This window comes from Dunckerocampus dactyliophorus, chromosome 14, assembly GCF_027744805.1.
Source record: "Dunckerocampus dactyliophorus isolate RoL2022-P2 chromosome 14, RoL_Ddac_1.1, whole genome shotgun sequence".
Lineage (NCBI taxonomy): Eukaryota > Metazoa > Chordata > Actinopteri > Syngnathiformes > Syngnathidae > Dunckerocampus > Dunckerocampus dactyliophorus.
Genome location: NC_072832.1, coordinates 24,808,999 through 24,831,638, shown reverse-complemented (window position 1 = coordinate 24,831,638; position 22,640 = coordinate 24,808,999). Strand labels below are relative to the sequence as shown.

Genomic DNA, 22,640 nt, shown 5'->3' with positions numbered 1-22,640 from the left:
CACAAAATAGAAGATGATGACATCATTAGCTTAATAATAAGCATGTTTTTATGTGTTAACATAAATAGTGTAATAAAGTTATTTATTTATACATTTCACTAATGTAAAATAATAAGAACAATAAAACCTAAAAAATAAAATTAAAAAAATTAAAAAAAACAAAATAAAAAATAATAATAAATCAAATGAAATAAAATAATGTGCAAAAGCAACTTTTCACTCCTGACATGACCCACGTGCTGCACTGTGATTGCAGGAGCATGGTGGGGTGAAAAGTGAAAGTAAAGTGCGCCCCCGTTTGGCCACAACGTGCTACTACACAATAACGGACACCAACTGGCGCTGAAAGTCACTCAGCTATCGAAGAGAATTCTCCAGAGGAGCCCATGAAAACACTGCAAGCATGCTAGTGAGGAGATAAATGCCATGAAATCTCCTCATCTCTCTGCGTCACGTCCTCGCTTCCAGTGTTGCTGATGGAAGAGGACAACGTGGTGACTCAGCACAATCGGCCATCATCAGCAAACAGCGGCGGCATGACTCAGCACAAAATATCCGCACGCAGCTCACCGAGCGCCAAAGTCAGAACCTGTCTTGGATTTGTTGCAAATTTTACGCCGAAGACACGTTAATTTAAAAAAAAAAAAAAAACAGCAGGAAGAAGAGTGGACTTTTGAAACAAACCTCAACTTATTTTCATCCAAAGGACTAAAAGAAGCAAAAACAAGGAGCTAAAAGCTAAACCAGCAACCTTAACAACAACAACTATCACAGAAACCATGTCACCTCTATACCCTTCAACATGTCAAAAGCCATGACTTAGTCAAGCTAGCAGCGTTTTAGTTGACTTAGCAGTTAGTATACTTAGTAGAGTTAATAGCAGACTTAGTAGCAGGATAGTAGAGAGTTAGTCAAGTTAGAGTTAGTATGGTGTTAGTAGGGAGTTTGTCAACTTAGTAAAGGCAATAGTAGCAAGTTATTTGACTTTGTGGTGAGTTAGTAGAAAATTAAGTGAGTTATTTAAGTTAGCAGCTAGAGTTAGTCGTTAACAGCTGCTTGACTAAGTGGCAAGTCAGTAGAGAGTCAAGTTAGAGGTAGCAGTGTCAGTAGCAAGTTGGTAGACTTAGTGGCAAGTTAAAAGAGTCAGGTTAGTAGAGAGTTAGAAAGTTGAGCTACTTTAGTTAGTAGAATTAATAGTAGCGAGTTAGTTGACTTTGTGGTGAGTTTGTAGAGTGAAGTTAATAGAGAGCTAGAGTAATGGGCGCCACACACGGGAGGCGACGTCGGCTCTATTCCATTCATTTTCAATGGAAGCGGCGCGATAGGGCAATTATTGCGTGTCGCCGTCCAGCCAAGCGACAAGCAAAACTTGTGCGTGTGCATGTCATCGTGCACACGCTGGCTTGCGACGCGATCCCGCGAAAAAATGTCAACTTTTCATCGCTGTCGCCCAGACGAGGACCAATCAGCAGGAGTTTCATTGATCGACCAATGAGCGGACAGCATGCTAATCAGTACGCTATACTTGCCATGTCAGATGGAGATATTTGACATTTCTCAAAAAGAATATACAGAAAGAAAAAAGCAGCATGGGAACTCGTCGGTGCCAGAGTAAACATATCGGGTAAGTTTATCTTCAATACTAGCAAATCCGGTACTAGCATGAGTACTTGATCAACACTGGCTGCTTTTCCTCCTCTGAACTACTTTGATACCCCCAAATAAATTCCCTCCACATCTGACAGCCAATCAAAACCGTGGGAGACTCGTACAATTCGCTCTGGATGTGAACACGTCACTCATGAGACCCGTCGCCTCCCGTGGGCATGGTTTGCTACGCGTTGGCGATGAGTTTCACCAATCGCAGTCGTCTCTCGCCTCCCGTGTGTGCCGCCCATTAGAAAGTTGAGTTATTTAAGCTAGTAGAGCTCGTAAAGTTAGTTAAGAATAGCGACTTAGTTGATTTAATGTTGAGTTAGTAGAGTTAGTTGAGCGGAGAGTTGGTCGAGTGTTAGTAGAGCTAGTTGACAGTAGACAGAGTCAGTAGAGCGTTAGTAGAGTTTGTAAAGTTAGTAGAGTTAATAGTAGCAAGTTAGTGAACTTTGTGGCGAGTTTGAAGAGTCAAGTTAATAGAGAGTTCGAGTTAGAAAGCTGAGTTATTTAAGTTGGTAGGGCTAGTAAAGTTAGTAGTTAATAGTAGGGAGTTAGTTAACTTAGTGTCGAGTTAGCAGAACATTAATAGAAAGTTAGAGTGTTAGAAAAGTTAATTGACAGTAGTGTTAGTAGAGAGTTAGTACTTTGTAAAGTAGAGTTAATAGTAGCAAGATAGTTGATAGTTGACTTAGTGACAAATTAGTAGAGAATTAAGTTAGTAGAGAAGTAATAGAGTTTGAGCTATTTAAGTTAGTAGTTACAGTTAGTAAAATTAGTTGGTTAACAGTAGCAAGTTAGTTGACTAAGTGGCAAGTCAGAGAGTCAAGTTAGAGAGTTAGTAGAGTTCATAGTAGCAAGTTAGTAGACTTAGTGTCAAATTAGTATAGTCAAGTTAGTAGTGAGTTAGTTCGAAAGATGAGTTATTTAAGTTAGTGGTTAGTACACCTAGTGAAGTTAATAGTTAATAGTAGCGAGTTAGTTGACCAGAGGGTTGGTAGAGTTAGTTGAAAGTAGACGGTAGGGTTAGTATTAGAGCTGCAACAATTAATCAATGATTAATCGATTATCCAATTATCAACAACTATTTTGGTCATCGATTAATCATTTCATTTAAAAATGTACTGTCAATATCCTGATTTCAGCTTCTCAAATGTGGCTATTTTTTTATTTCCTTCGTCATCCATAAAAGCAGACCTATGATCTTTTTGTTTCAGGCAAAACAAGATAGTCGCACACATCAGCTTTGACTTTGGAAAAGAGCAAGCAACATTTTTGCCTCTTTCTGATATCTTGTGCGTAGAGCGTGCGTAAAAAGATTCACACGCAAAGTATGAGATTGATCCACTTGTAACAACTCTTACCACGCGTACACACAAAACCTAGTGGTTGAACAGTGCAACTACAAATTAAATGCTGTAAATTAAATGTTTTTAAATAAAATCCGATTCATCGATTAATGGAAAAAATAATCGCCCGATTAATCCATCCATCCATCCATTTTCTATACCGCTTCATCCTCATTAGGGTCGCGGGTGCATGCTGGAGCCTATCCCAGCTGACTTTGGGTGACAGGCGGGGTACACCCTGGACTGGTGCCCGATTAATCGATTATTAAAATAATTGTTAGTTGCAGCCCTAGTTAGTAGAGAATTCATAGTTATTTAAGTTTGTAGAGTTAGTTGACAGTAGTGTTTGTAGACGTTAGTAGATTTGTTTAAGTGAGTAGCATTAGAAGACAGTTCACCGGCAGTAGACAGTAGAGTCAGTAGAGTTTGAGCAGCGAGTTGGTGACTAGAGGTTACTAGAGAGTCAGTCAGGAGAATTTGATGATCTGAGACAGGCATGTCTCCCTATGCGCAACCTAAGTGGCTGCTTTGGGCCCCATGGCCACTCGGGGGGCCCCGTCAAACACAACGTCAGTTGCCAACAATTCTGGTCACTGAATCCTGCTGCTGGCTCTCTTTTAGTCTGAGTTGCTTCTAAGATGAAATGTTGGGTTTTAAGAAAACACCTAGAGGCCAAGGACAAAACTGCTGTGGGCGTGCGTGTGTGTGTGTGTGTGTGTGTGTGTGTGTGTGTGTGTGTGTGTGTGTGTCTAAGACATGAAAATTCTTCATTAAGTAGCCAAGCACCCCAGGACAAATCCTGCTTATTGGCCTCAGATGTCCATGCGTTACATTTGTAATACACTACTTGGCCACATGGAGGTGCCACTTTATTGTAAAAAAAAATCAAGCATAGACAGATGGAATGAAAATGTCATTTCATAGTAACAGTAAAGTAACAGTAACAGTAACAGTTGCACTCTTCCACTATTAGATATGGAAGACCAGAAGATGTGATGCTTGCTTCTCGAGGACCACGCTGGTGAAGTGGGTCAGCAGCAGCTCTTTTATTTTTAAAAAGTGGGTCGTCAAAAAGCAAAAGTCCCGTGTGAGAGCAGTGGAATGGACCAACAGAACCGCGTGGTACGGAGAGTGCAGCGCACAACATTTCTTCTCTGCCTTCATGATGGTATGTTTACTGTAACTTGCTCGCTAAAAAGCCAAAGTGGGACATTGCTGAGCGCAAAGCTCACATCTCCACGGCGACGGCCGCCCCGGCGTGCTTTGTGTGAGAGCCCCGCTCATCAAAGCGGCCGACAGCGACACAAAGATGTTCATCTCGACTACAGCGCAGATTCTGGAATGTTGATTACAGGCAGGAAAAAAAAACATATTCCATCCTTCAGCATCTTCCAAGCTCCAGCATCACTTAGTCGCCATGGCAACGCTAAGCCGGCGCAGTGCATTGTTAAAGCTCCCACGCAGGCCGAGACGCTCGCTCCACTTACAGCTGCCTCCTCGCACGCTAAGACACCACACTCGCACACACACACACACACACACACACACACACTTACACAAAAAGTAAAAGCTGCTTCTAAAAGCCAGAGAGCATCATTTATCTAGCTACACTCAACAAAAATATTTCACAACACTTTTGGTTTTTGCCCCCTCAAAGATGTCAAACTTTTTCCATGTACACAAAAGACCAATTTCTCTCAAATATGGTTGACAAACGTGTCTAAAGCGGTGTTACAGGTGTGGCGTCCGAAGATGCTGATTATACAGCACAGGTGTGCCTCAGGCTGGCCACAATAAAAGGCCACTCCCAAATGTGCAGTTTTATCACGCAGATGTGGTAAGTGTTGAGGGAGCGCTGAGCGCAGGAAAGTCCGCCAGTGATGTTGCCCGTGAACTGAATGTTCATTTCGCTCCCATGAGCCTTCTCCAAGGGCAAAAACACCCAAATGGATGTTATGGCAACTTAGGCGCATTTTTAATGTCATCGGATACCGTGACCTGATCCTGAGGCCGTTGGTGTGCCATTCGTCCACAAATACGACACATTTTTGAGGGTGGCCTTTTATTGTGGCCAGCCTGAGCATCAGCATCTCCATATGCTACATTCTAAATGCTCTCGAACTCACTCAACTGCTTTGGCAACAATACTTGAGAAATGCACGGAAGCTCCTTTCCACCACTGAAAGAAAAAACTATTCCAATGGTAAGCCATAATTATGAGATAAAAAGTCAAAATTTAATTTAATTTAATTAATTAATTAATTAATTAATTAATTAATTAATTAATTAATTAATTAATTAATTAATTAATTATGACTTTTTATCTCCTAATTACGACATTTTGTCTCTTAATTCCGATTTTTTAATCTCGTAATTTCCACTTTTTATCTTGTCATTTTGACTTTTTCCAAATACTTCTGACTTCGTATCATGTAATTTTAATTTTTTTAGCTCATAATTATGACTTTTTATATCATAAGTATGACTTTTTATCTCGTAGTTTTAACGTTTTATGTTGTAATTTAGACTTTTTATCTCTGACTTTTTATCTAAAATTTGTGGACTTCTTATCTTGTAATTTCAACTTTTTATCTCAGAATTATGACTCTTGTCATTTTAATTCTGACTTTTTATCTCACAATTTAGACTTTTTAGCTTTAATTTGGACTTTATCTTTAACTATGACTTTTTATCTCATAATTTCCACTTTTTATCTTGTAATTTCCACTTTATATCTCGTAATTATGACTTTTTATCTCAAAATTTCGACTTTTTATCTAGCAATTTCAACTTTTTTTCTCAAAATTATGACTTTCCTTTTCAGAATTTCGACTTTTTATCTCGTAATTTCAACTTTTTCCTCATAATTATGACTTTCTTATCTCATAATTATGACTTTTTATTTCGTAATTTTGAGATTTTATTTCATAATTATGACTTTCGTATGTCATCATTTTGACTTTTTATCTAATAATTAGGACTTACAATTGGGATTTTTTTTCTTTCACCTTTTGTGTACATAGAAAAAGTTTTACAGGAGGAAAAAACCAAACTTGCATTTATATTTTTGTTCAGTGTATCTATCCTCGCTATCCAGCTACTGCAAGGATGTCCAACGTGCGGCTTGGGGCCCATTTGCAACTGCAGCTTGCTTTCATTTGCCCCTGGCATATTGTATCAATGAAATAAATTGATTTTGAACATCATTTTACACATTATTATATTATTTTCTTTGATAGCTATAACACAAAGCTAAGATGTGGATGTTTAGTTCAAATAGTTCAGCACATATTGGCCTACACTGGATTTCCTTTAGCATCTTTCATGTATAAAAGTGAGCCTTCCCACATCCTTTCATTTTTATGTATGAAGTCCTCAGTGGACGTCACTCGTGTACTGTATTTATATACTGTACTGTAATTATAAAACTCATGTACTGTATTTATATACCGTATTGTATGTAGAAAACTCATGTACTGTATTTATTTACTGTATTGTATTGTATTTATGTACTGTACTGGTGAACTCGTGTGCAGTATTTACAGTACATACTGTACTGCATGTATAAAATAGCAAGTAAAGCCGAGTTAGCTTCAAGATGGTCGTGTCCTTTAAGATGTTTGGCTAAATGAGAGACCTTTAATTATGGTTAGCTTGTAGCTCAGATAGCTTACATTTAACGTCTAGATGTCTGCTGCTAGCAAAGCGATAGCTTGAAATTATGGTCAACAGAAATGTAGTTGTGTTTAACATGAATGGTTAGCGTCTAGCTGTTAGCTGTTAATGATATGAGTTAGCAAATAATGCAGAGTTTCAAGGTGACTCGAGGTCGGTGGTTTTTAAAGCGTTGCCACACGCATATATTCAATTTAGGACAAAAAAAAGGCATCCATCATATCGTCCTCTCTGCAGGAGCTAAGTAGGCCGCAGTAATTCCGAGAGGACGGCACCGCTCATTTGACCCGACAGCATCTCCAGAACACCAGAGCGCTGCCTGAACCAGAAACAGGAAGTAGAGCACATGCTGTCATTGTCGCAGTGCAGGTGCTACTTTTTTGTCCGGAACCCAGCCGACTGAAAGCGTCCTGTGAGAGCCCGGAGAGTCAACGTAGCATCATACGGCATTAAAGCCACTGCTGTCTGCAGAGCATCGTCTCGTGTTACAATCTCTGCTCGGCCCAATTAGGTTAGCAGAGAGGGGGTAAGTGGTAATGCGGTTAGCGGTTGCCATGGTTACGCTGATCAATCTATTGACGAGCGCCGCAAATGGCAGCAAAAACAGTCTTGATGGGTTTCATGCCACTAAACAAGCAGACGACATCATCATCAGGGTGGAGAGCTTCCACATGTGACCCGTAACCTTGGCCTCAAACCCTCGGAGGCATTCCGGGACAGACGTGGGCGGAGCAAACAAAAAGGGCAAGTGATGGCTGAAAGTCGAGTCATTCGTAAGTCATGAGGTCACAGTTGATGTCACCCCAACCCAGGGGTGGGTAAACTTTTTGACTAGCGGGCCGCATTGAGTTAACAAAATTGGCCGGGGGGAAGACTATATATGTGATACACGCACGCTATTTTACACTTGAATGCCAACAGTCCACCTGGAATCATTTGCCTTGTCTTAACTGTGAAAGTGGGATACAATCTGCCATATGTGCTTGTGTCCCTCTTTTCAGAGGCACTGTAAGCATCAGACCACATCAAATAACAAAACTGAATTTTACTTCTTTTTTTTTTTTTAATAAGACACCAGGTATGTACATGAATAAAGAATGTGTGATTTTCAATATGAACTATGAACGATAAAACATTGACTATTGTGAACGCCCCACTTTTGGACTTCCCAGCCTATTTGTTGACTTGTGTAGGTGAGGTAGCTGTCTGGATCGCTGCATGTGAACAGCTACTTCATCCATCAGAGGTTTGTCTCAGATTGACTACTTGCAAGTCATGTTGCCAGATTGTTTGCTAAAGTTTATATTAAATACTGTGGAAGCAACTGGCGGGCCGAATTGAAAAGTTGTAATCCTCGAACCCTAACCCACCCTAACCCTAAGCCAGGGGTCACCAACGTTTCTTCTTGCGAGAGCTACTTTTACAAAATGAAAATGGCCACGAGCTACTCATTTTTGTAGAAATGATTTTCATACCTTATTTCAACCCAAACAGATCAAATATGCTTGTTTTACCAAAACATTCACAACATGCTGGTATCCACAACTCACATTTTATGTTTCACAATACTTTTCTTTCTAGTGTTCCCACATTATTAACTGAACACCTGAATGAAAAGCAGGCTTGCGGGCACCTCATGTGGTCGTGGGGGGCTACCTGGTGCCCGCGGGCACCACGTTGGTGACCCCTGCCCTAAGCCCCAACATTGTAACCCTCTAACCCGGACCCACAACACAAGTAAGCTACAAAGATTTACAAGTTACTGAGCATTGTAATATTCATCATAACCATAGTGTCTTCTTGATTGACTGCTGGAAGAACCACAAAGCCTTCATGCTGGCTACGTGTGTGTGAGTGTATTTATATTTCATAACACCTCCATTAATTCATCATCTCCTCACGTTAGTGTGCACACGCACGCACACACACACACACACACACACACGCACGCACACACACACTTTGTCTCCATGAATCATCACACACAAAGCAACATGGAGATGCAACATTAGAAGCACGAACTGATTCATTATTCAAATCTTCCAAAATGTGTGTGTGTTCATTTCCAGGTTAAAATGGCATGTCCTTATGCCCCGCTACACACACACACACACACACAAGTACAGTTCCAACAGCTGTAAAAAGCAAAATAAATGAAACGTAGCCTGATAAGAGGCAATGTATTATGGATGCTAACATGCTACATTGTAGCGACTTCTTTGGACTTTACAGGGGGACCTCGATTAGCATACGCTCAGGTTAGCGCATTTTTCTGTTTACACCAAAAATGTATGCAAAAATTCTGCATAATGGCGCGCATCTTGTCGTGTTATTAATACACTGCGTGAGTCCATCTGTCTTTGTAACCTATTTTTATCACAAAACGTCCCTGTTAGCAGCCTATTAGCATGCTAACAAAATGGAAACCAGACCGGGAGTCATTGTGTCCCAGCTCAATTGTCGGTTTTTGATGTCATCAGCGGGTGAGGCTCTTTGCTAACTAACAGTTGCAACAGAAGTCTCTGCTTTTCTTTTTGGTCACGGCTGCAAAATAAGCCCCAATGGAACCAAAGACAGTTGCAAGTGGCAACATTTTGATAAAGAAGGTGAGATTGATGACTATTGGATTCAAGAAATAACTCCAAGGCGGTGCACCTTTTGTCAACAATCAAGTCTTAATCAAGGTAAAAGTGAATGTATCCCCTTCATTCGTCATTTACAGTGGAACCTTGGTTAGCGTCAATTCCTTCCAGAAGGTCCGACTCTAACCGAAACGTACTCCAACGAAAAAAAACGAAAAAACAGTTAAGGAGACTTTTACCTTCATTGAAAACGTGATTGTTGACGTGAGTGAAAACATGAAGGTTGTGGTGGTTGATCTCGCCGCCATATCGTGTCTTTGGAAACAATCACGTCTTTAGTGGAGGTAAAAGTAACCTTAAATGTATTTATGTATTTGTTCATTAATGTATTAATAACGCGACAAGACCATCTATCCGTTTTCTTTCGCTTATTCGGGTCGCGGGGGCAGCAGTCTCAATAGGGACCAGGCTTCCCGGTCTCCGGCCACCTCTTCCAGTTCCACCAGGAGGACACCAAGGATTTCCCGGGTCAGCTGTGAGAGTCCTAGGTCCGCCCCGGGCCTCCTCCCGGGGCCTGGTATTAACATTTTTGGGTGTCTGAAGCCGATAAAATGAATCTGCATTATTTCTTATGGGGAAACTTTGGTACATTTGGTACATTTCGGTTAGAGAAAGATCTTCAGCAACGGACTAAAGACACTAATCAAGGTTCCACTGTGTTTACAAACTGACGTCATACAATTCACCATCCAACCATCCATCCATCCTTTTTCTTCCGCTTATCCGAGGTCAGGTCCCAGGGGTAGCAGCCTAAGCAGGGAAGCCCAGACTTCCCTCTCCCCGGTTACTTCGTCCACCCCTCCAGCGGATCCCGAGGCGTTCCCAGGCCAGATGAGAGACATAGTTTCTCCAACGTGTCCTGGGTCTTCCGAGGCCTCCTACTGGTCAGACATGCCCTGGACACCTCCCCAGGGAGGCATCTGGGAGGCATCCTGACAAGATGCCCGCTTGTAGCCGCCATCTTCTCCTTTTGGTGACTACCCAAAGCTCATGACCATAGGTGAGGGTAGGAACGTAGATCGACCAGTAAATTGAGAGCTTTGCCTTTCGGCTCTGCTCCTTCTTTACCACAACGGACCGATGCAGAGTCCGCATCCCTGCAGCCGCCGCACCACTACGCCTGTCCGTCTTGTGTTCCATTCTTCTCTTACTCGTGAACAAGACCACGAGAATTCATCATCCAATAAAAAACCCGCAAAATGTCAGCGTACCTCACAAGAGCTTAGATCAGCCAGCATCAAAGGATAACCTCTGCCTGTTTTGCTTTCTTGCCTGACACTTCTTCCAAGAAGCTTTCACCAGATGCCTGCACATCAACAATAGTTCTGGTTCTTCTGACTGATGAATGCAGTGACCATGCAATGGTTCTAAAAGGTCTGAACAAGCGGCGCCGGTCCAATGGGTGGACAACAAATAGCTGCAGGATGAGCGCGATATTCAATAACAAACACGTTTTTCTCCTCATCCTCCTCAATGGCCACAGTGTGTGCTGACAGACGGCTCCATTGTGAGTCCAGACGTCCAGAACCTTCTACCGGGACAAGAACACATTGAGCAGAGTCACTCCATGAAAGAAGTCTTTAGTTCTTCTTCACATGATTTTCTTGTCCCGCTTCAGAAGCACTTGATGGAGCTTCTCTAACTTCATGCAAGAGTATAGACGTGGGGGGAAGAGTTTCCTCTCTTCTTCACTAGTGTTCTTATGGAGGAAGGAGGCGGAACTTCTGGGAGAGCGCCAAAGAGAGGGAGGGAGTGCAGAGTAAAGAAAAAGAAGAGTTCTTCACATCCTGATGGTCATCTGGTTTGCCTCCTTTTTGAAAACACACTTCTTCACAATCCTCTCCCTCACTCCACCCCCCCCGCCCAAATTTCTTCCTGTGCCTGTGCTGCCTCCACCCTGCAGCCATTTTTAATCTGACACACACACCCCACCAAACCACATATACACACACGCACAGCAGCCCTGCAGATGTGAACCTTCCTTTTTCTTTTCTGCCCGGTAACACCACACAATATTTGAATATTTTGTCCAATCAGAACTCTGACTTGTGCTTCCAGAACAACAATTCCAGCCTGCAAAGAGGCAAAAAGATTCTGCAACAAATGTTAGCTCTGTGCTTCGAGCAGCTTTTGCTCCAAAAATATCTCTCTCTTACACACAAACACACACACACTCACTGAGTGCTTCTCACAGTCCAGATTGGAGGGTCGGCTGTGTCGTCATGGCGATCCATCCCATCGTGTCAGTTTGGCCAGCAGCCAGATTCGTTCTGTGTTTCTGAGCAAGCAACGAGCCCAAGCTGCAGTGCATTGTGGGATGTCACTTCTAATCTGTGTGTGTGTGTGTGTGTGTGTGTGTGTTATTTTGTGCCAATGTGTGTTTCCTGCTGGTCTGTGTTTCAAAAAAAAAAAAAACTAGGATCAGAAACAGGCCGCAACACCGCACCTGTCTCGCTGACTACCTGTGTGTGTGTGTGTGTGTGTGTGTGTGTGTGTGTGTGTGTGTGTGTGTGTCAAAGCCAACTATGATTGGATGGAAAGGGTCACATGGTAGGGCACAGAATTTCAAAAGAAGAGTGTACAGGATGTTACGTATTGATCAGTTGATTGTTGATCCCATTCCAATCATTAACCCCTACCCTTCCTCCACACAGACACACACGCACTTCACTTTGGTGGTCCACTTGGTCAAGGACACATGGAGGTCCCTCCTCCCCCCTTCCAACTCATATTTCCCATGATGCCGTGAGTGTCAGAGAGTAAAGAATACACCGTGCAAAGCTTCTTCACACACACACACACACACACACACACACGAGTTGTATTACAACACCCCCCCACCCCCAGGACAAGAGGGGTATATGTCAATGACGTAAGCTTCTCAGTTGTCATGGCAACACTACAAATATATTCTATATTGTTTGAGCCGACACCCTAGCAGTCAACTGGCTTGCTGAGCTAACGTCAGCATCGCCACCACCTTTGGGCTAAAGGTGGATAAAGTGATGCTAAGGTGTTAGCTTATAGCGCCGATGTCACACACAGCGGCATGGGAGCTCTGGTTCTAGTAGAGAGGAGGGCTGAGTCCACTTTCTGCTAAATCACTCATTTCCTGTCTCGACCACACCCTCCTCTCAGCACACACACACACACACACACACACACACACACACACACACACACACACAGAGTCCTTGTTACTAATCAAGTGTTGAAGCTGGTTCTGGTCCAATCTCACTTTAAATTTGGCTCAGGTCCACCAGCTTCCCTGTCCCTCCACATGACCCCACTTTGTAAACACACACACACACACTTATCTATATGAGCGTGTGTGTGTGTTTACATTCCAGGGGCGTGGTCAGCACATGATGTCACACACTGGTCCACTTCCTGTCTGCTGGACATTTTCCAGAAGGTTCCTCCCCAGGAGGATTTATCAGGGGGAATGTTCTACCTTATCACTCTGCCCTCCCCCTCCTCCCTCACGTCTCTTCACAGCAACATCTGAATTCAATCCTTTCAGCTGCTAAATTCTATCATAGACTTCAACTTACAGAAGGTCTGACCTCATTAAGGTGAAGCTGTGGCTCTTTTCAGTAAGAAACATGCCAATACAAGTGAATATATAGCATATTACATCGCTTTAAAGAGGAATTAATCATCTGTGAAAAACCGATTTCTACTCCCTTCTCTGCTCTCTTCCCACATACATTCCTCCATCACCTCCATCACTTTCTCCTCCTCCCACACACACATGCACACACACACACACACACACACACAAAGTAGTCAGTGTACAGCTCGTATAACAGTGCAGATTTGCTGTCTCCTCAAAAATAACTCAACGCACAACTATTCATGTCTAAAACGCTGGCAACAAAATTGGGCCCAATTAGCCATTTGTTTTTCTCCCAGGGTTACGTGACTCGTTAGGGTTCTCGACATCCTCATTACAGAGGGTCGGGGACCATGAGTTCCAGCACCAGTCTTCTCCATTCACATGGATCCTGTGCAGTTCTTATGCATAAAGTCAATGAGTCTTGTCCAGTCCTTGATGCTGTCGCTCCACAGTCACCGCTGTCCTCCGATCCATAGTCCGTTAATGCGGCCCTCAAAAATGTGGGCACAGAGGTTCTGAGCTCTTATGACACGGCCAAAGTATTGCAGCTTCCGTTTCTTCCATTTGTCTTGATGTTCCCATTTCTTCCAAGACAGATTCATTCGTTCAATGGGCCGTCCAGCCAATACGCAAGGTTCGCCTGTAACAGCTCATTTCCAGATCTTCTCAATCGAGTGCGCGGTCACGCCATAACATGCTGAGTGATCCTAGAATTGATCTTGCTGCCCCAAGTCTTGCCTTTATCTTGCGATTACATTCAGCGTCCCGATTGATGACGGAGCCTAGGTACTTCAAACCTTTCCATCTGCTCCAGCAGAACACCTATGCATCTATCCATCCATCCATCCATCTTCTATCCGAGGTCAGGTCGCGGGGGCAGCAGCCTAAGCAGGGAAGCCCAGACTTCCCTCTCCCCGGCTAGTTTGTCCAGCTCCTCCCAGCGGATCCCGAGGTGTTCCCAGGCCAGTTGAGAGACATAGTCTCGCCAAAGTGTCCTGGCTCTTCCCCGAGGCCTCCTACTGATCGGACGTGCCCCAACACCTCCCCAGGTAGGCATCAGGGAGGCATCCTGACCAGACGCCCGAGCCGCCACATCTCGCTCCTTTCAACGAGGAGGAGCAGTGGTTCGACTTCGGGTCTGACAGTGCTTCTCACATTATCTCTAAAGGCCCTGTCACACCTTGACGATTTAGCCGGCTTACGCCAAGGTATGAAAAATTTGGCCAATACGCTGGCGTACGTCGAATAAGTTATGGTTAAGTTTTGTATAAGTTAACAGCACGCGGAAGCACGCCGGCATACGTCTAAATCGTCCAAAAATTTTGTGCCTGCATAAACTTTGACGTATGTCAACGTATGATTCATACGTCCCGCATCCTTTTGTCTTTGTCAAAAGAAAAGGATGATTTCTGCATTGTATTTGTTTTTCCCATTTTGGCGTCGCTTTTCCTGTTTTGTCTTTGTCATTACTAAATGCAATGACAAAACGCAAGTGTAAAAGACAAATACAAAACAGGAAAAACAACGGCAAATTAGAAAAAACAAAGACAATACAGAAAAAACAATGACAAAATGGAAAAAGAATATGACTACATTTGTATATTTTTTATCATTGATTCTCTTTATATTTCCACATTTGTATATTTTTGTATTATTAATTCTCTTTGTATTTCCACACGTATTCCCTTTTAATTTTGGCAAGCTGCTAACTTATCTGCTAATGCAAACACAACAATCTCCATCTCCTCTCAGCCAAAGCTTGCCAAGAAGACAGTTTTGTCTCAAGGTATGTTGACGTATTACGACTTGTGCATAACTTACAAATAACGTGTGTGAACGGGTGTCAACGATCGCATAACTTATTGCCCGCAGATGCGGGACGTATGAATCATACGTTGGCATATGTCAAAAGGTTTTGTGCACGCACTAAATTTTTGGACGACTTGGACGTACTACGACGTATGCTGGCGTGCTTCAGCGTGCCCTTAACTTATACAAAACTTACCCATAACTTATTCGACGTACGCCAGCGTATTGGCCAAATTTTTCATACGTTGGCGTACGCTGGCTAAATCGTCAAGGTGTGACAGGCGTTGGGCATTGGGCATAAGCTGTGAACGCCGGCAACACGCTACGCATTTGTTGATATAAGTTGTCTATGATAGAAACTTTCGGCAGTTCGGCAAATGTCGGCAGTTCAACGTATGCCATCAAAATGATCACGTCAGGCATGCGCTGGCTAAATTGGCAAGGTGTGACAGGGCCTTAAGGGCGAGTCCAGCCAACCTACAGAGAAAGCTCATTTTAGCTGCATGTACCAGCGATCTTGTCCGCTTGGTCACGACCCAAAGCTCATGACCATACATGAGGGTAGGAACGTAGATCGACTGGTAAATTGAGAGCGTTGCCTTTCGGCTCAGCTCCCTCTTCACCACAACGGACCGATGCAGAGCCGGCATCATTGCAGAAGTCACACCAATCTGCCTGTCCATCTTCTGTTCCATCCTTCCCTCACTCGTAAACAAGACCCAGAGGTACTCCTCCGCTTGGGGCAGGACCTCATCCCTGACGCCGGAGATGGCACTCCACACTTTTTCGGGCAAGAACCATGGACTCGGACTTGGAGGTGCTGATTCTCCGCAATAAATGTTCATTTGCTCTGGGTTTCGGGTAGCCACCATCACTTTGGTCTTTTTTGTCCTTATTTTCAGGAGGTACTCGCTGCAGACTCCTGTCTACTTTGACTATTAGGCTTTGAAGTGCTTCTGGCAATGATGAAATGAGTATGATGTCATCCGCATATCAAAGATTGTTGAGCTGCCTTCCGCTAATATTGGTTCCCCCCAAACAACCGCATCGCTTCCTCCAAGTAAAGATGAAAACAGACTGGCGACACAAGGCAGCCCTGTCGTACACCATTCTTGATGGAAAACCATTCTGTCAGTTCATCTTTGATTCTCACTGCCGCTTGCTGTCCTCTGTGGGCTTAAAGTTACAAGGTCTCAGGTTTGAATGCGAAGCAGGTGTGTTAAATTTGGTGTAACCGCTGTCACTCTCTCTCATACTGCTCACTGGAAGTTCACCGTGGCATCTCGTGGCAATGAACTCTCTGAAAATAATTATTGTTCTACATAAAGATGTTCTAGGCCAATCGTGTCAAACTAAGGCCCGGGGGCCAAATCTGGCAAATGCTCCGGAACTGTTTGGGAAATAGCATTGAGTTGGTCCGCGAGCGGACCTTATCAAACACAGTTCTTACAGCGATCTGTGTAATTAAGCAATTCCTCCGACATAAACTACTCCTCTGATATTATAATTTTAAAAGTGGAAACAATATTGTATGTAGCACGAAATTCACAACCATTCTTAATAAGGGTGCCAGATTCAGACCAGAAGTCAAAATAATTTAAGGTACACAACTAAAAACAGCAGCACAGTTTGTGTTGATATAAAATCCTGCAGCTTTTGCCTGGGCATTGAGAGAAGGACGAAGAGGTGGTGGATTAACAATCAATTATTGAGATAAACCAAAACAACCATAGTCGTATATCCGCAGATGGAAAGTAGAAATTTTAAGCAGGAATGAAGAGACATGAAAAAATGCACATTTCCCTCACTACCATGTAAAACAACGTCCATCCACACGAGTGAAGTATAAAAAAATGTATGTCCACATAAAGACACATTCACCAGCTGTTATGCATATTTTGTCCCAAGCTGAAAACGCAACCACAACCGTAACAGCGCACTTCATTACTGATGACTGGAAGCTAGCGTCCCTACTACAAACCAGAGAAATGAATGAGAGTCATACGGGTGCCAGTATGGGAAATGGCCAGCTTCCATTTCAGTCAAATGGAGGCTGGAGGAGCACAAGATGTCTAACATCCACCAGCTCCGCCAGTCATGTCATCACGGTGGAGTGGAAGAGGGTTCCAGGAACAACCTGCGACGCTGTAGTGAACTCCATGCCCAAGAGGATAGGCAGTGCTCACACACCTAACATTTTCTACATTTTTTGTGACCCTCTACTTGACAGTACAATACAGTGAACACAAGGCAACTGCTACTGCTGAATAATGAACAACTATGTTAGCACTACACATGCCACTTTAGCAGCTTTTTAGCAGTGCCGCAAGACATGCTGGGAAGCAGGACTCGCTCCCTGCTGTGTAAGAGGAAGCACTGCAAGGTCTCTGGCAGCAAGAAGCAGGCAAGAGAAGCCTATGTTCTGAAGAACCTGTTCATGTTCTGACCTGCCATTAATCAAGATTGAGAAGTTTGGATCAGATGTAATTTTGGAATACTTGAAACTAGAAATGCACAACATCTTTTTTTCAAACCGATACAGATACCAATAACTATGTGCTTCTCAAGACAGTACCGATAACCAATAACTTTTTATATCTACTTTTTAAATTTTCTGTAGAGCCGGGGCCTGGAGGTAAGAAGAACCGGAACAAATTAGGATTTGACCAAGTGTACCTGTCGATTTGTCCTAATCAAATATCATGACATTACTACGACCACATCACTACTATCAGGAGAACCAGAGTATAGAGCGGAGGGAGCCACCCCCTCTGGCCCCGCAAGGTGCACTGTATTCGGGCACACGCTCCGAGCAGCCGGCGTGACGCCACGGAGGCCTCTGGCGAACCTTTTGCACTTTTCAAACGCCGCTGCGCTGGCATTTCATGATAAGGTTTTTTGTGTGCTCGATGTTTATTTTTTCCCCTCATCGCGGAGCATTTGGTACAACTAGCACGTGAAATGTCTTCCTCGGACAGTGAATGTTTGTTTACAAGTGAGCTCAGGGGAAGTTACGACAGGCCGTTAACATCACAGGCAGGAGAAAAAAAAACAAGCACTTGATTTGCTCACCTGCACAGTATGGGTAATCTCGCCTCATTGGAGCTATTTTTTATGTTATGGCAATTTATCAGTAGTACACCAAAAGTGTCTCTTGGTGGACATAAGACAGATAAAGATGGATGAATGTCCTGTCCTGGTCCTACATTTGTTAACAAAGTATGTGTCTGTGGTCGTGGCGGTCCTTCTCACATTCGGTGTACAACATTTTTGGCGTACAACAGGAAGTTGATTGTTTGTGCTTTCATTTCAAAGAAAATCACAATCGCTTGAGGAGGAAGCAAAGACGATCTCCCTCCCTCGCCGCTCTCGCGCTTAAAAAGGGCCAACGCTCCGCTTTCTTTTTCCCACCGCGAAACCTGAGACCAGCTACTAGCCAGTCTTGGTCGACACCTGTTAAAGTGACACGGCTCTTTCAAAATAAAGGCCATAGGGGAGGTTTTTACAAGTTTGATCTCTTCTTCTCTGATCGACCTGAGGTCAAAGTTCTGCTCAAATGATGTTTGAACCACTTCAGGCCAACGCCTCCCTGACCCAGACGTCGTTGACCTCGTTTTACAAACACTGTGACCACCCAGGTTCTCCTCTGAGCTGGCCACACCTCACTTTGACACTTTGGAGGTCCAACAAGTCTCCAAATGCTCGCCAACTGGTGCCTGCTAGAGGTGGGAGGTTGGGGTGAGGGGGATGATAACAGTGATGGTGAGAAGAAGAGGAGGATGAGAAGAAGATATGTGGAGAATGTGCATGGAGACAGATTATCATCACACCAATGACTTTACACTTGTGTAAAGCAAGAAGAAGGAAAAGGGGTGGAGGAGGGAAAGCAGCAGTCCAGTCGGATCTGATTACATAACAGCACCACTGGACTCCAAGGGAGTCTGCACCAAAGCAGAAAAACACTTCATGAGGCCTTTTGCGACTACGCTGGCAGGCTGACCTCAGATCAGCTCAAACTACTCCACTCAGACATCCTCCATGCAAGGACGTTCTCACTCAGGTCAGCACGTACGACCACGCCTGCACCGCCCAAATCTTCATCACTGTCATCATCCTCAAACAACCCCCCCACCGCCCGGCAGACATAAAAACATCTCCATCACTTTTAACCATGAGACGACAACACGATGCTGCTGTGGCGCACCAAAGCTGCAACACGCACGCGCAGACACACCGTGGAGGGCTGAGGAGAGGAGGTCCGTTGGCGCCATCAAGCCGCCCCTAATCACGGCATGGACATCTGTCCTCAGGCGGGCGTCGTGTGGATGCTTCCACAGCCCGCCTCCATCTAACACCGAGGACACAACAAGCGCAGTGTACCGGTCCGGTCCAGTGACTCACCTGAAGGCCGAAAGACGCGCCGCGGAGTCCCGCTCGGAGAAGGGCGGCCGATGTCTGAAAACAATGCAGAGCTCCAAGCCTCCTCTTCCCCTCCTCCTCTTCCTCACCCCGCCCCCGCAGCCTCAACACACACCGGACTGCAGAGCCAGCGAGGTGCGCTCACTTCCGACACCGTGTATCACCGGCGGGGCGGCACCGAGTTGCGCTTCCAACCGCCAAGTGTGTCGGTTTCACACGAGAAGAAAACACATGGTCTGAATAAAACGTCTTTAAATGTAGGAGAAAAATGGCCATCACTTAATGGTAGAATCAGAGGCTGCTTAACGAGATACAAGGTGTTTAATGTCTTCACTAGCTGTACCACAGGGGCGGTGTCGACAGGACAGCTACAGGCCTGCTATACAATCAAGTGATCCATTCGACGTAACAGCCACCAAAATGAGAACACTTTAACAAAGTAAGCCGGATTGCTAGCTAGTGGGCTAACACTGCTAACTTAGACATGAAAATGAATAATTCAGACCACCACTAACTTCAAAAACACTTTAGATGCTTACAGATAAATTAATCATTCAAACTGCCACAATTACAACACACAAATCAATCGGCTCATGTGGCTTTGATTAGCCAAAGTGCCACACAATAATGCTAGCCTTGACACCTTTCAGAAATACTCCCCAATAACATCAAAGAACACGACTAACACTTCCTTTCATATAAACTTCCTTGGAGAAAAAGACATCTGATAAAAGTCTGAATGTTTGTAATATAGTTTGTTTAGTTGCTTGCTGAGACGTGAAGTTTACATTCACTAATAGCTAATACTCTAAACAGCAGCCAACCACGTCTCACCGCCCGCCAGGGCAGCAGTGTGAGGATATGAAGCGCTTCCACCTCCTAAATCAGTGAGAGGGAATGAGGCAGTAGGGAGGAGGAGGAGGAGGAGGAAGAGGGACGGTCTGCGGAGATTGGATGATGTCAAACAGCCTGATGGTGAAAAGTACAATGCTTAGTAAAATGTGGGTGGGTTTTTTTTGTCTAAAAAGACGACACATCTTCTCATCAGGTCACATGACGATGACCTCAACAGGGCAACGCAACACAACATCTTAACACGTGTTGTGTCACACTGCATACTTTTCCTCATAATATTACAAGCTTATTCTCATAAATTGCAAATTTTTTTTCTCTCGTTAGAATCCAACTTTTTTCCTTTAATATTTTGACTTTATTCTAGTAAAATTACAGCTGTTTTTTCCATTTTTCCTGTTGTTTTGGTTTTAATTTTGCAACTATTTCAACCGTCTTCTCTGAATTTTTTTCTCATAATTATGACTTTATTTCCATAATATTTTGACTTTATTCTCATAAAACAACTTTTTCCACGACTTAGTTTTCCCAAAATGACAACATTATTCATTGTTTTCTTTGTTTTTCATAATATTACGACTTTAAAAAGCATTTTAGAAGTATTTTTTCTTTAATATTTCAACTCTATGCAACTAAAACGACATATTTTTCCTCATAATATTACCAGTTTATTTATCCCCATAAAATTGCGACTTTTTTCTCGTAACTTTTTTCTCGTAATATTTAAAATTACAGCAATTTTTTTCATTTGTTGTTTTTTTTCCATAATATTATGATTCTTGAAAGCATTTAAAATATATTTTTTCTTCAATATTATACGTCTATGCTACTAAAATGACATTATTAGTCCTCATAATATTACCAGTTTATTCTCGGAAAATGGCAACTTTTTTCCTCATTAGGATACAACTTTTTTTGTCCTGATATTTTGACTTTATTCTTGTGAAATTACAGCTGGGTTTTTTTCATTTCTTTTTTTTCCAACTATTTAAACTTTGTTCTTGCAAATTTAGACTTTCTCTTAATATTTTGACTGCAGTCTTGGAAACAAGTTTTCCGTTTCAGCTGTTTTTTTGTTGTTTTTTTTTATTTTTCTTCAAAATTTTCAAATTTTTCTTCTGGTAATTATGACTTTCTTCCTGTAATATTTTGACTTTATGCTCATAACAGACCTTTTTCTGCAGCCCAATTTTCCAAAAATGAAAACTTTATTTGTTGTTTGTTTGTTTATCATAATATTACCACATTTGGAAAAAAAAAAACGCTGTTTTTCTTTGTAATATTACGACGTTATTCTCGTAAAACTACGACATTTTCTCGTTGGATTACAACATTTTTTTTTTATATTTTGACTTTACTCTTGTAAAATTACTGCTTATTTTTCCTTTTTTTGTCCCCATCATCAAGTAAAACTTGAGTGTAAAGTTGGTTGAACGTCAAGTGGTTGCTTGGCAACAACTGTCAGAGCCCACTCACTCAGGTGTGTGTGTGTGTGTGTGTGTGTGTGCGTGTGGGCGGCCAGCATGCGTAGCAGCACCGTGGAAAAAAGCTTCTACTTGCGGCATCTCTCCTTCTCAAACACTTTTATATAGAGGCAAGTTTCCATGGCGACGGTGCCGGGATGCCAAAGTTGTTGCTGGGAGAGGAAGAGGAGGTCAGGGCCGGTGAGTGGCGTGTGGGCGGGCCCTTGCTGCTGATGGACGCGGGGGCGGAGGCAGCAGCGTGATTGTTTGCCGTGCGGCAGCTTGGACTGAAAGAGGAGCTTCTTATTTGACGTGGGCGGGGTGGGGGGTTTATATTTGGAGGTGTTTAGTCCCGTGAAGATCTCCGGATGAGCTTTGGAATATTCTAGAACGCCAGGAAAAGATTGAGGTTGAAGTGACGGGGCTTAGATTTAACATTCAGACAAGACAACATCAATCTTGGCAAGTATGGAAACAAGCTGTTGGAAGCAGACTACATACCTTCAAAGTAGTTAAACAACGCCATATTGATCATTACTAGTGATTACAATACACACACACACACACACACACACACACACTCTCTTGTTGTGATTGTGCGAAGGTCTCACAGAGAGTTGTTGGCATGACGACAAGGCACTTCTAACATTGTATCCAAGAAGCGCACGCACAAGTATTATGAGTCAAGACTCCATCTAAAGCAACCGAGGAGCAAATACATAAAAATGGAATGCAACTTTGCCAAGTAACACATGGAGATATGCTAAGAAGTGATGTATACTATACTATACTACAGTATATACAAGAAAAACTGCATCTCAGCTTTGTCATATAGCCTTTAGCTAACCCATTATTACTAGCAGTTTCACTCTGTTGTTTTTTCCCAAATATTTCAACTGTTTTTTTAAATCACCTTGGCAAATTTTCTTCTCGTAATATTATGACTTTATTCCCATAAATATTTGGACTTTATTTCCATAATATTATTAACTTTTGCCCAACCCGATTTTTTAAAATTACAACTTTATTTTCTTGTGTTTATTTCTCATAATACTATAAATTAAAATCATATATTTTTCTTGTATATTTTAACTCTATGCTGCTAAAATGACATTATTTTTCCTCCTAATATCACCAGTTTATTCTCCTAAAATGGCAAATT

The 22,640-nt window shown here is 42.9% G+C and overlaps 1 protein-coding gene across 1 annotated transcript in view; it reads right to left on the bottom strand.

Annotated features, from left to right (window-relative positions):
- The window catches only part of sptbn1 (spectrin, beta, non-erythrocytic 1), an 83,318-nt gene extending 64,046 nt beyond the window's left edge, over positions 1-19,272 (bottom strand). Inside the window, exon 1 of the mRNA XM_054797893.1 lies at positions 19,146-19,272. The gene's annotated coding sequence lies outside the window, so the exon portion shown is untranslated. The remainder of the gene's footprint in view (positions 1-19,145) is intronic.
- Positions 19,273-22,640: the final 3,368 nt, after the last annotated feature.